This window comes from Pseudorca crassidens, chromosome 5 (assembly GCF_039906515.1).
Source record: "Pseudorca crassidens isolate mPseCra1 chromosome 5, mPseCra1.hap1, whole genome shotgun sequence".
Lineage (NCBI taxonomy): Eukaryota > Metazoa > Chordata > Mammalia > Artiodactyla > Delphinidae > Pseudorca > Pseudorca crassidens.
Window position 1 is genome coordinate 14521206 of NC_090300.1, and position 10490 is coordinate 14531695.

Below are 10490 nucleotides of genomic sequence, written 5' to 3' on the forward strand. Positions count from 1 at the left end.
AAAGAGAATGTGCTCATGAAATGAACCGAGGTAAATGGCAAAACCTTATTTTGGCCTCCCATGTTGGAAGAGGGTTCAGAAGAAACCACAGAGATGGTTCTAGAAATAGGATATGGCCTTAGAATGTTGTTAGCACCATTGAAAATGCAATGTCATCTGGGATTTTGGTCAGAAAATAATTATCAAGCCAGCTACTTACAAGGTACAATGGAAGATTTTTTTTAAATGTGATACATGGGCCCTATCTTCAAACAACTCAAAATCCAGTTTGGGAAAGGTTGACTATAAATATATGAAGAGGTAATCCAAGTAGAACATGAACCAACTTCCAGCCACAGTAAAGAACAGGAAGAAATAGGCTTAAACCATAGTGGGATATTGGGGGAAAATATTTGAATCAACTTCCTGACGGTCAGAGCAGCAGAAGTCTCGCCGGCACGGAGAGAGACTCTGTCTTTGGCCAAAGTTGAATCAGGCTCCTCTGAGCTCTTGACTGGCCCCATCTTTGGCCCATGAGCACTGCAGACTCTTGGCACAAATGATTTTGTCCACCTTCTACCCTAAAAGACTTAAACAACACTAACGCCTCAAGCCTGCGTCCCTAGGACAATGGTCCCAGTCCCCTTAAGTTCCTGCCTGAGAAATCTCAACACTGCCAAAAGTATTTCCTGTTTGTTCCAAAAACCTGACTATATATCCCTGACCTCCCTTTTCTTAGAAGCATTTACTTTGAAGAACTTGCGATTGTAAATCCTTTCTCTGTCCTGTTGTGATGTATCTTCCACAAGACAGGTCTGTCTTTTTCAAGGACCTGAGAGCCATCACTTGAAATGTAATCACCAAGAAGTGCAGGGCCCTGTCTCCCAGCCTCTATGGGAGGGTGGGAGCCTAACTTCAATAGCAAACACTTAACCCCACATCATATCCTTCAGTACTTTTCCTTTAGCACACCCTAGTGTTTAAAGGCCTCCCATCTTCCGTTTCAGTGGAGTTGAGCTGAAGTCTCTTCCCAGCTGCAGTAGAACAGAATAAAATCTGTCCTACCACCTTTAACTAGTGTCCAGCTTTGTTTCTCTTTGACAACACCCGAGGGAAGCTGTGACTTCAACATTAGTAGAAAGCTTTGAAGAGGAGAGCAATGAATTTCCACTTCAGAGGGTCCTGATTTTGTCCTGCAATGAAGCGGGAGGTGGACAAAGTGACCCTTTCAAGCCCCTCTGCTGGCCAATTTGTCAGATCATTGGGAAGATGTCCCTTAGGAACGCCATGAGTATAAGGACAGGATCAGGCAATGTATTCAGTCCCAAAATAAACAGAGAAGTGATGTCTATAGTAAACAAAAATGAGACTGGTCCTGACTCTGCTTCTCCCTTGCTGGGTGACTTTAGATAGATTACATAACCTCTCTGAACCTCAGTTTCTCCATTCTGTAAAAAGAAGGGGTTGCACTAGATGACGTTTAGGCTCCATTCCTAAACATGATGTTTTGCTCCATTTCTCAGGCAAAATCAATTGATATGTTACGACTTCCAGAGCCCCCAAATTCCTGAATTAACAAGGAAGACCCTCCTGCTAGTTGTCCTTGATGGGTACATTGAAATGCCTGTCATCTGTGTGTTAAGATGGGAGAGGGGCTGTCTACTGCCTGCCAAGAAAGCACTGTCACACCTCTTCCAGGGCCATATGTGGCCAGGATCCCCTGGGAAACGAAAAGCGCACATGGTTGCCAGAGCATCTAACTTTGTGACTCAGAAATTGCCATCTGTGAAACAGCTTTTAATTGAAGCTCCAAGAGGCAGAAGCTGGCTGGAAAAACCTTGCAAGTTGATCCAATAGGATCATCTTCCCTAAAAGAGGTTTTTTATGTTTAATTAGTTGGAAGCCATTTTTTCACAGACGGATTTTTCGGATGTCAGTCCTTTTGGTGCCCTGCCTGTCCACTCCCTCACCCCTACACCCCCTCCCTGTGTTCAAGTCCCACAGATTCTTTAGTTAGTAGCAGCCTCTGATTTTTTTTTTTCCCCTTGAGGCTACATTGACCATCCTATGTGGAATCCAGGGTTATAGAAGGCTTTCCCCACCACTCAGGATACAGATGAGTTATTTCAACCTGGGTGGAGAAGCCAAGTGTAAGCAGGTCTCAGTTTTTGGTAATCCAAGTCAGTTACCCCTATACTCAGGAACCACAAACTCATGGTCAAGTTGGTCTGTACTGAGTCATCAGGCAGGCATAAGCCTGAAAGGCAACACTGACCAAAGGGAAACCCAGTCATTCCATGGGTGAAGTGTTAACCCTTTGTGCCCCAGGCTAGAGAGGACTTGCCGTGGCCAGGACCAGCTCCATCAGCTGCCGGCAAGAGGTGGGTGAAGGAACCCAGAGTCAGGGGCTTCTTCCGACCTGGGATTTGTACTGCTGCAATCCCCCTTGTGTCCTCAGGGCGTGCAGTGTGAGATTCTGTTATAACAAAATGGGTAGAGTCAGGGAGTGGAGACAGAATTAGAACCGTGGACAGACCTGGCTGCAGCAAGTGAAGATACTGTTCAACGCGCTTCTAGGTTTGCAGCTGGGCAAAATACTCCATTTCAACCCACAGGCAGATAATAGTATCTTCATTTTAACCCTTTTATTATGGAAAATTTCAAAACATACAAAAATGAAGAGAACACTTAAAGAATCTCAGTATACCAGTTACCCAGTTTCAACAATTATTAACTCAAAGCTAAGCTTGTTTCATCTATACTCCACCAACGCCCCAGCCCCACCTCACTCCCCGTATTACAGCCTCACACTTTGTAACCAAGGAAAGCAAGGCTCAAGCATAAATGAAGAAGAATGAATTGGGCCAGTTATTCTCAGTGACTGGAGGGAGGGTGAGGGTGGAGGAGGTATATCACATTCTTTGGGGTGGCATGTGTGTGTTTTGGAAAAAGCAAGAAAATACTGCACTGTTATTATACAATTTTTATTTGGAACATGAAAATATAACACCTATTGTCTTCATAATATAAATTACAGAAAATAAAGCTGAACGAAAGTTTTCTCAAAGCAGGTGGTGGGGACGACATAAAAAATTCTCAGTCTGTGAGATCTCTATATTTATCAGAAAGAGGTTATGGGTCAGAATAGGTCATAAAGTACAGGATTAGAATTTGTCTAAGGTTCATTTCCCCTTTGACCTTCCAGTATTTATAATCCTAATGCCTGGGAATTGGAGGCAATGGCTACTTCCCTTGATAGCATCTAGCACAGTTCTGCATAACCAAGAGGCTTCAAAAAATGCTTTGGAGAAGTGGCCTTCCCTACAGTTGTAATTAAAAATAGGACCCAACGGGAGACTGAGAGGAAATTGCTCATAAATATCTTACATATGGCATTTCCAAATTGGAGACATTGCTTGAAAATAAGTAAGGCCTGTAGTTTTCAAACTCTGTTCCTTGGGACCTTATGGCTGCATGAGGGGTTTGGCAAGGATTGATGTGTCTCAATCAACCTTGGAAAAATTAACCCTGTATCACTTTTGTTTTATATTTGGGTTTTGCTTTAATTTTTCATTAGATTTTTCATAAAGAGTTCTGCTGATGATAAACAGTGGCAGTAGTCTCCTGCCACGGGGAGGAGCTGGTGGTGCAGAGAGGGGATGTGACTTGCCCTCACACAACAGGGCAATGGAGTTGCTGGGACCAGGGCCTGGTATCCAAGGATCTATGGGCAGTTGACATGGTTGCTGGATTGGAAGCCACAGAAAGTACCCAGAGTAAGTGGGAAAATCCTTTGGAACGGAAGCACCGCCCACTCAGGCTCTCCTGCCCCTCAACCCCATCAGTCTTAAGGATAATAGAGGAATTTTGCAGGGGATGTTTGGGAAGTTTCCTGCAGAGGAAACCATTGCTCCAGGACATGACATGATTAGAATGCAGGCTGTGGGATTTTCTCTGATGTGCTATAGAACCCTTGAACTGTGGCTCTCATAGCATCCTGGTTGTTTAGCCAAGTCCAAGTCAGAGGTTACAAATGAGTGGTCAGGAGGCTGAACACCACCCCCAGACATGTTTGGTTTAGCCTTGTTTGACTATACATATATTTTTGATACTGTACATATTACATATATAAGGCATGAAAGAGGGGACATCACTACAGATCTTACAGTGTTTGAATATTTTTTAAGTCACCAACACTTTTAAATTGGGGGACTAAAAATTCTGAATTTCTGGTGTATCTTCAAAAAAAAAAAGAAAGATTTGGCAATGGAATACTGGGCAACACTGGCAACACATTCTTGTCTCAGTCAGCTGGAAGCTGGGGCTTTAAACTGAGCATCTTTTCTCTTGTTTGCTTTATTCCCCACTGCTCCCTACTGCCTCACACCCAGCCTGCTACACTAGTTCATTTTATGTCCTGGGCCCTGTAGTAATCTGGATTGGTGACCTAATACTCTGACAAAGGGTTTTAAACAATGATTCTCAAATATTAGCATCTGAATCCCTCCATGGTGCTTGCCTGAGTCACTACCCCTCAGAGATCCCGATTTCAGTGTATTAATGAGGTTCAGGATTTACATTTTAAACCAGCAGCCCAGAGAGTTCTGGTGCAGGTGGTTTTATGGTCACAGTTTAAGCAAAGCTGCTCTGTAACTGAGGTTCTTAATACGGGCTACACGTTTGAATCACCAGGAGGAGATTTACAATGTATTCAGCTTTTGCCTTCAAACAACTGAATCAGAGAACACTAGAGGCCTGGCCCAGATTGGTTAATATTTCTTCATTTATTTTTTAAAATTCCAAAAATACAAAAAATTTGAAAGAAGTGTTCATGGGACTCCTATACACCTCTTACCTAAATTACCAACTATTAACATCTTGCTACACCCATACCATATCTCTCATTACACACACACATACACACACATTCCCTTTTGGCCAAACCATTAAACAGTAGTCTGCACACATTGACACTTCACCCTTAAATGTCCCTTAAGAAAAGGGACATTCTTCTCCACAAACACACTGTATTACCAAGACTGAGATAACCACTGTTTCCTCGAGATGAGATTCAGGTCAAGTACTTCCAGCAAGAACCCCACATAGTGATTTTGTGTGATGTTGTGGACCTCCCATTACATCACATCAGGAGGCCAAAAATACAATAGTTCATGAAATTTAGTGTGCACCTGGAAGGTTTGTTAAAACCTAGATTGCTGGGCCTGCCCCTGCAGTTTGAGGTCTGTGGTGGGACCTGAGCATTTGCGTTTCTCATAAGTTTCCTGGTGATGCTGATGCTGCCAGCCCAGGGACCGAACTCAGAGACCCACTGACCTCAAAGCAAGCTATTCCGTCATTGGTGGTAGGCATTCGTACTTGAAAAGTTCCACCAGTTGATTATAAACTACCAGCATCGAGAACCACTGCTAGCCTGGCCCGCCACTACTCAAATATTGTCCTCAGAGCACCGACGTTCTCATCACCCAGGACCTCGTGAGGACTGTGGAATCTCAGGTCCCATCCAGACCTGCCAACCCAGAAGCTTCGTGCTGACAACATCTGCACTGACCCATGCGCACATTGAAGTGTGAGCAGCTCTGCTCAAGAGCACCTGGAAGCTTATTCCACGCTTCGCCTGGCCGGTCGTGACTTGGCACCCAGGGCTCTGTGGGAGCCCACGATGGGGCATGGGCTGCTGCTTCAAGGCCACAGACCCCGCCCTGGAGGGGGAAGAAGAGAAATAAAACCTACCAGTTGACTCTGGGCCAGCTCTCCCACCCCCGCTTCAGCTTTTAAAGTCTTTTTAAGAAACTACTCACTTCAGTCCCGTCTCTAAATTTAGTGCCTTGTCTTACCAGCTCCTCTGGTTGGGCCTCCTCCTCACGCGTGGCTTTGTTGGATCTGACTGTTTCTGAGTGGGCAGCATTTTGCTAAGCCCTGAGGGTATAAAAGTGACTAAAACAAATTCCCACCCTCAGGCATCCTGCATTCTGGTTCCTTCTTTCCCGACTGGCCACCTGCCCAGCAACGTCATGTCCCCAGCAGGGTCCCCGTGCGGTGGCCTGTTGTACCCGTTGCAGGGCTGGGGTGAATGAAGAGCTCCTCTGACCTTCTTTCTCTTTCCAGTTTGGACCTAACTTTTAGAGACTGGGGCTATATGGGGCCATCTATCAGCTATCATCAAATAGTCATTCAGCAAACATTGACATTGGGCCTTTGGTGCTGTGGAGGGGACAGACGTGGTTCCTGGCCTCTGATTACCTACAATATGGAGGAGAAGATGAGGCACTTATGGAAAAGGAAATAACACCAGGAAGAATGTGTATGGAGACATTTGTGAGATTTCAGACTGGATAGAAATCACTTCCCACTTAAGGGACTAAGGAAGGCTTTGTGGAGGAGGTGACATTTGCGAAGAGGCCGACTTCATCTTCAGGGTCAGATAGAATCATCGGGTGTCTTGGTTTTGCTCTGAGACAGGCCCAGGAGTTGCTTGGATTCAGACCATGTTTACTGCCACTCCACTTTCACATCCCGGTGGCCGAGGAGAAGGCAATATATTTGCTCATAAAGCGTTTTACAAGCCTGGGCAATGGGGCGTGGATTGTAAAGGGTTCTAACTAATTCCATGCTGCCGGGGAAATGGCTTCAGCAGGTGGGAGGAGAAGAACCAGCCAGAGAACGTGACGACCGGGGATTGAAAACAGCCATCAGAAGGATCGACCCACACTTTCCGCTCCTGGCAGAGAGCAGGCCTGTCAAGAGTAGCAGCAGTTGGTTGAGGCAGGGGGTCTCTGAGGCAAATGTGGGGCTGGCAAGTCATTGTCCTGGGGGAAGTTATGATCTGAATGATGAATGATGATCTGAAGGAGAGTGGTGAAGGGGCCGTCTCCCGTCTCAGAGCCCTGGGCAGGCGGGACCATGAGTCAGTTCGGGAGACCCTGCCTTTGCTGGGGGTGGTCGGGGAGGCCTTCAGGGGAAGTGAAACTTACAGCCTGAGTTGGAACTTTCCTGGGAGATGAGGGGTCGTGGGAAAGTACAGAACAGCACACAGGAAGCAGGGAGATGTGCGCGTGGGGCTGTGTCCTACGATGATGAGACCATGGCGGCCCCTGGCCCAGGCCTGGCCCCAGACAGGACCTCGTGGCGGGTGGCATGAATGGCCCCAGCTCTTCCCCTGGCCCTGCATCCACGCCCTCTGCTGAGACACTGTGCTGCCCTCGGACTCTGACTCAGCCGTGTGACCTACTCTGGCCAATAGATTGAGACAGAAGAGACAACCTGCAATAAAGGATCAACTCAGCAAGTCTGAGGGGTCCAAACTTTCTTTCTGCACATTCCAAAGAAAGTCTGGGCCCTGGGCTGGTTCCTCGTTCCTAGGAGGTAACTGCTAAGCCCCAGGAATATACTGCCTGAAAGAGTGTCTTTGTTTACCTGGAGGCATTGAGCCAGGCCAGATAGTGACACTAACAATATGATTTGTGAGGGGGCTTTGGACTACATAGTATCAACTTGACCTCTGGAGGGGCTGGAGACTAAGGTCAGGCACATAGCAGCTGTCAGTGCCTATGTGACCAACCCCCAGTAAGAACCCTGGACACCAAGGCTCAGGGGAGCTTCCCTGGTTGGCAATATTCCACGTGTGTTGTCACACATTGTGGCTGGGAGAAATAGGCGCTGTCTGTAGACCTCCACCGGGAGGCGACAGCTGGTACCCTGGACCATCCCCTATGTGTCTTGCTCAATTGCTGATTCAATCTGTATCTTTTTGCTATAGTAAATTATACCATGAGTGTATCAGCTTTGCTGAGTTCTGGCACACCTGAGGGTTGGCTTTGGGGATCCACACACTACAGGCAGTATGTCAATTCTGAGCCAAGGCTTTGAAAGGCTTTGTAAGTGTTTCTGCTTATTCTCTTGCACTCATGCAATTGCCTTAAGAAAGACGTGCTTGGGTCCGCCCACTAGTCCAGGAGAGGAAAGAGAGACACTGGAGCAGGGCCACTTCCAACAGGTCCATCCTAGATCAGTGGACCCCCAGCTGACTGTGATGACTGAGCCAAACAGAGAACAGCAGAACCACACAGCTGAGCCCATCCTGGAGTCCCTGACCCATGAGAAACAATACATACTAGTTTTCAGCCACTGAGCTGTAGAGTGATGTGTCCTGCAGCAATAGGACTGATAAGCCCCCAAACAACAGTGGTGGTTCCAGCTCTGCTCTAACTGATGTCAGGGTCTCTGCAAGCTGGTTGCCCGGAGGGACTCTCCATCCCCAACTTCCAGGCCAGGAGAGAATCACAAAGTAGCCAGCGATGTAGCTTCAGTCATGCAAACTGCAAGGGATCCGTTTTTCCAAAGGAAATTATATGGAAGGCCTTATGGGCCTGCTGGGGAGGAGGGACACAGGTGAGGGGAGATGAGATGTGGTCTGAAAGTAGGGCAGGGGAGTGGGCCCCAGGGAGAAGTGCAAAAGGGGAGAAAGGAGAGTAAATGGGAAGAAAAGGGCTCTATGGAGTGAGGGGTGGGGAGGAATCTTGGGAGTAATTTTTTAGAACCTTTTGTCAGGCATATATACCCTCACACTAGGCAGCATGTACCTTCCAGAATGCTTCAGGCTGCCATCCTGGATGGCATAAAAATAAATGACTGTTGAAAAGTTTGGAGTCCTGAGGACATAGCATAGTTTGGGGAGAAAGGGCAGGGATGGAAAGATGGGTTACAGGATTTAAGTTCTCATGAAAATATGAACAATACATGGTCAGTCCTTGTTATTTGCAGATTCTATGTTTGCAAATAGCACCTACCTGCTAAAATTTATTTGTAACCCCCAAGTCAAATAGTTGCACTGCTTTCATAGTCATACTTCTATTTCCCCTAGGAGCAATGTTTCAGTATTCACTGATTCAGTGTTCCTGATCTCTTTAGAGGACATAATACCATGAATAACAAGAATCAACTGTATGTTGGTCTAAAGCAATATATATATACAATATATTGGTGGGCACACTGCTCTGTCCAGCCACTCAAAAAAAATGACCATAATGGGGAAGTCCTTTGAATGGCATGCACAAGATAGCTGTCCCAGATCTTAGTTTTTTGGCTGGAAAAATTGGCCAAGAATTCAGAAGAGGCAAAATGAACATTATTTTTCCATCGAGCAGAGCCGTCCATCATCAGAGCAGTCCAGCCTGGAATCAGACCGACAGGAGAAGTCAGGGAGAACCTTCCCCAAGCAAATCAAAGGGGAGTCCATTCAATTCAGGAAATGCCATTTCATTACCTGGGATTAGCCCTTGCTAGATACAAAGACTAGCTCTGTGCTCTTCAACCCCACAGTGGTGTAGAGAGAGACCCTCAGGTGATGCTGCCAAGTTTTTATCCATGCAAAAAACTTACAGTGACTATGCTTCTACAATAAGCATACCCACTGTTCCAGTGAAAGCTGTCAGTATGTGGTGTTGCGTGATTGTGTGATATGCTAGGATAGCTCAGGGTACCACTGGCTGTGAGAGAAGAGAGAGTTCACAACAAACAAACAAAAATCCTGTGCATTTACTGGCAAGCCTTCTTATTATCTGAAAGAGCACTGAAAGCAGATGATGTTAAAGGAAAAGAAGTAAAGACTACAGTGACTTGATACAATCTAATTCCTTCAGGTGTCACCAAAATTTCCTATATTTGAAAATAGGGAATGGCTGAACCATGGGGTATAGAAGTATATTTACCTTTAGTAGATATTGCCAAACAGCTTTCCAAAGTTTTGGTATCAATTCATATTCCCATCGGCATTGTAAGATAGTTCTAGCTTCTCCACATCTTCACCAACACTTGGCATTATCAGTCTGGGATCTTGAATATTGAATGGAGGGTCTAAAGGGCAGAGAAAGCTGTCAGAGCTTGTCCGTTCCAATTGGATCACCCTGGTAATTTAGGTAATTTAGCAGTTCTGATGCATGGTCCCCTGGTCCGTTCCAATTGGATCACCCTGGTAATTTAGGTAATTTAGCAGTTCTGATGCATGGTCCCCTGGAGCACCGTTTCTATGTTTAATTCTTCTGCCTTCCCAACAATTCTCCCTAATATCCTTCTGCAAATTCCATGTTGACTTACCCTAACTTGAGTCAGTTTCTGATACCTGTAACCAAACAACCCAACTGATGCATTAGTCTTAGCTACTGGGGACTCTAAACTGCACCCTGGCCTCCCCTGACCTGGGCAACAAGGTACAATATCATGGACCACACACTGTAGCCAATAAAATACTTATTATCTCCAAGCCCACCAGGAAGGTGCTGCTTCTTTATCTTTTCAGGGTACCTTTGCTCTGCCCAGAATTCACTTTCAAAACCTATCCACTTGGAAAAATAGGATGGAGATTAAATATCACCTTCTCTGGGAAACACTTTCTGACCACCTCATGCAATTTCTCCCTGCACCGCTGAAGAGAATTCTGGTCACACCCTGTCCAGGGCTGTCCCCTCATAAATTTATATGTTGAAGCCCTAACT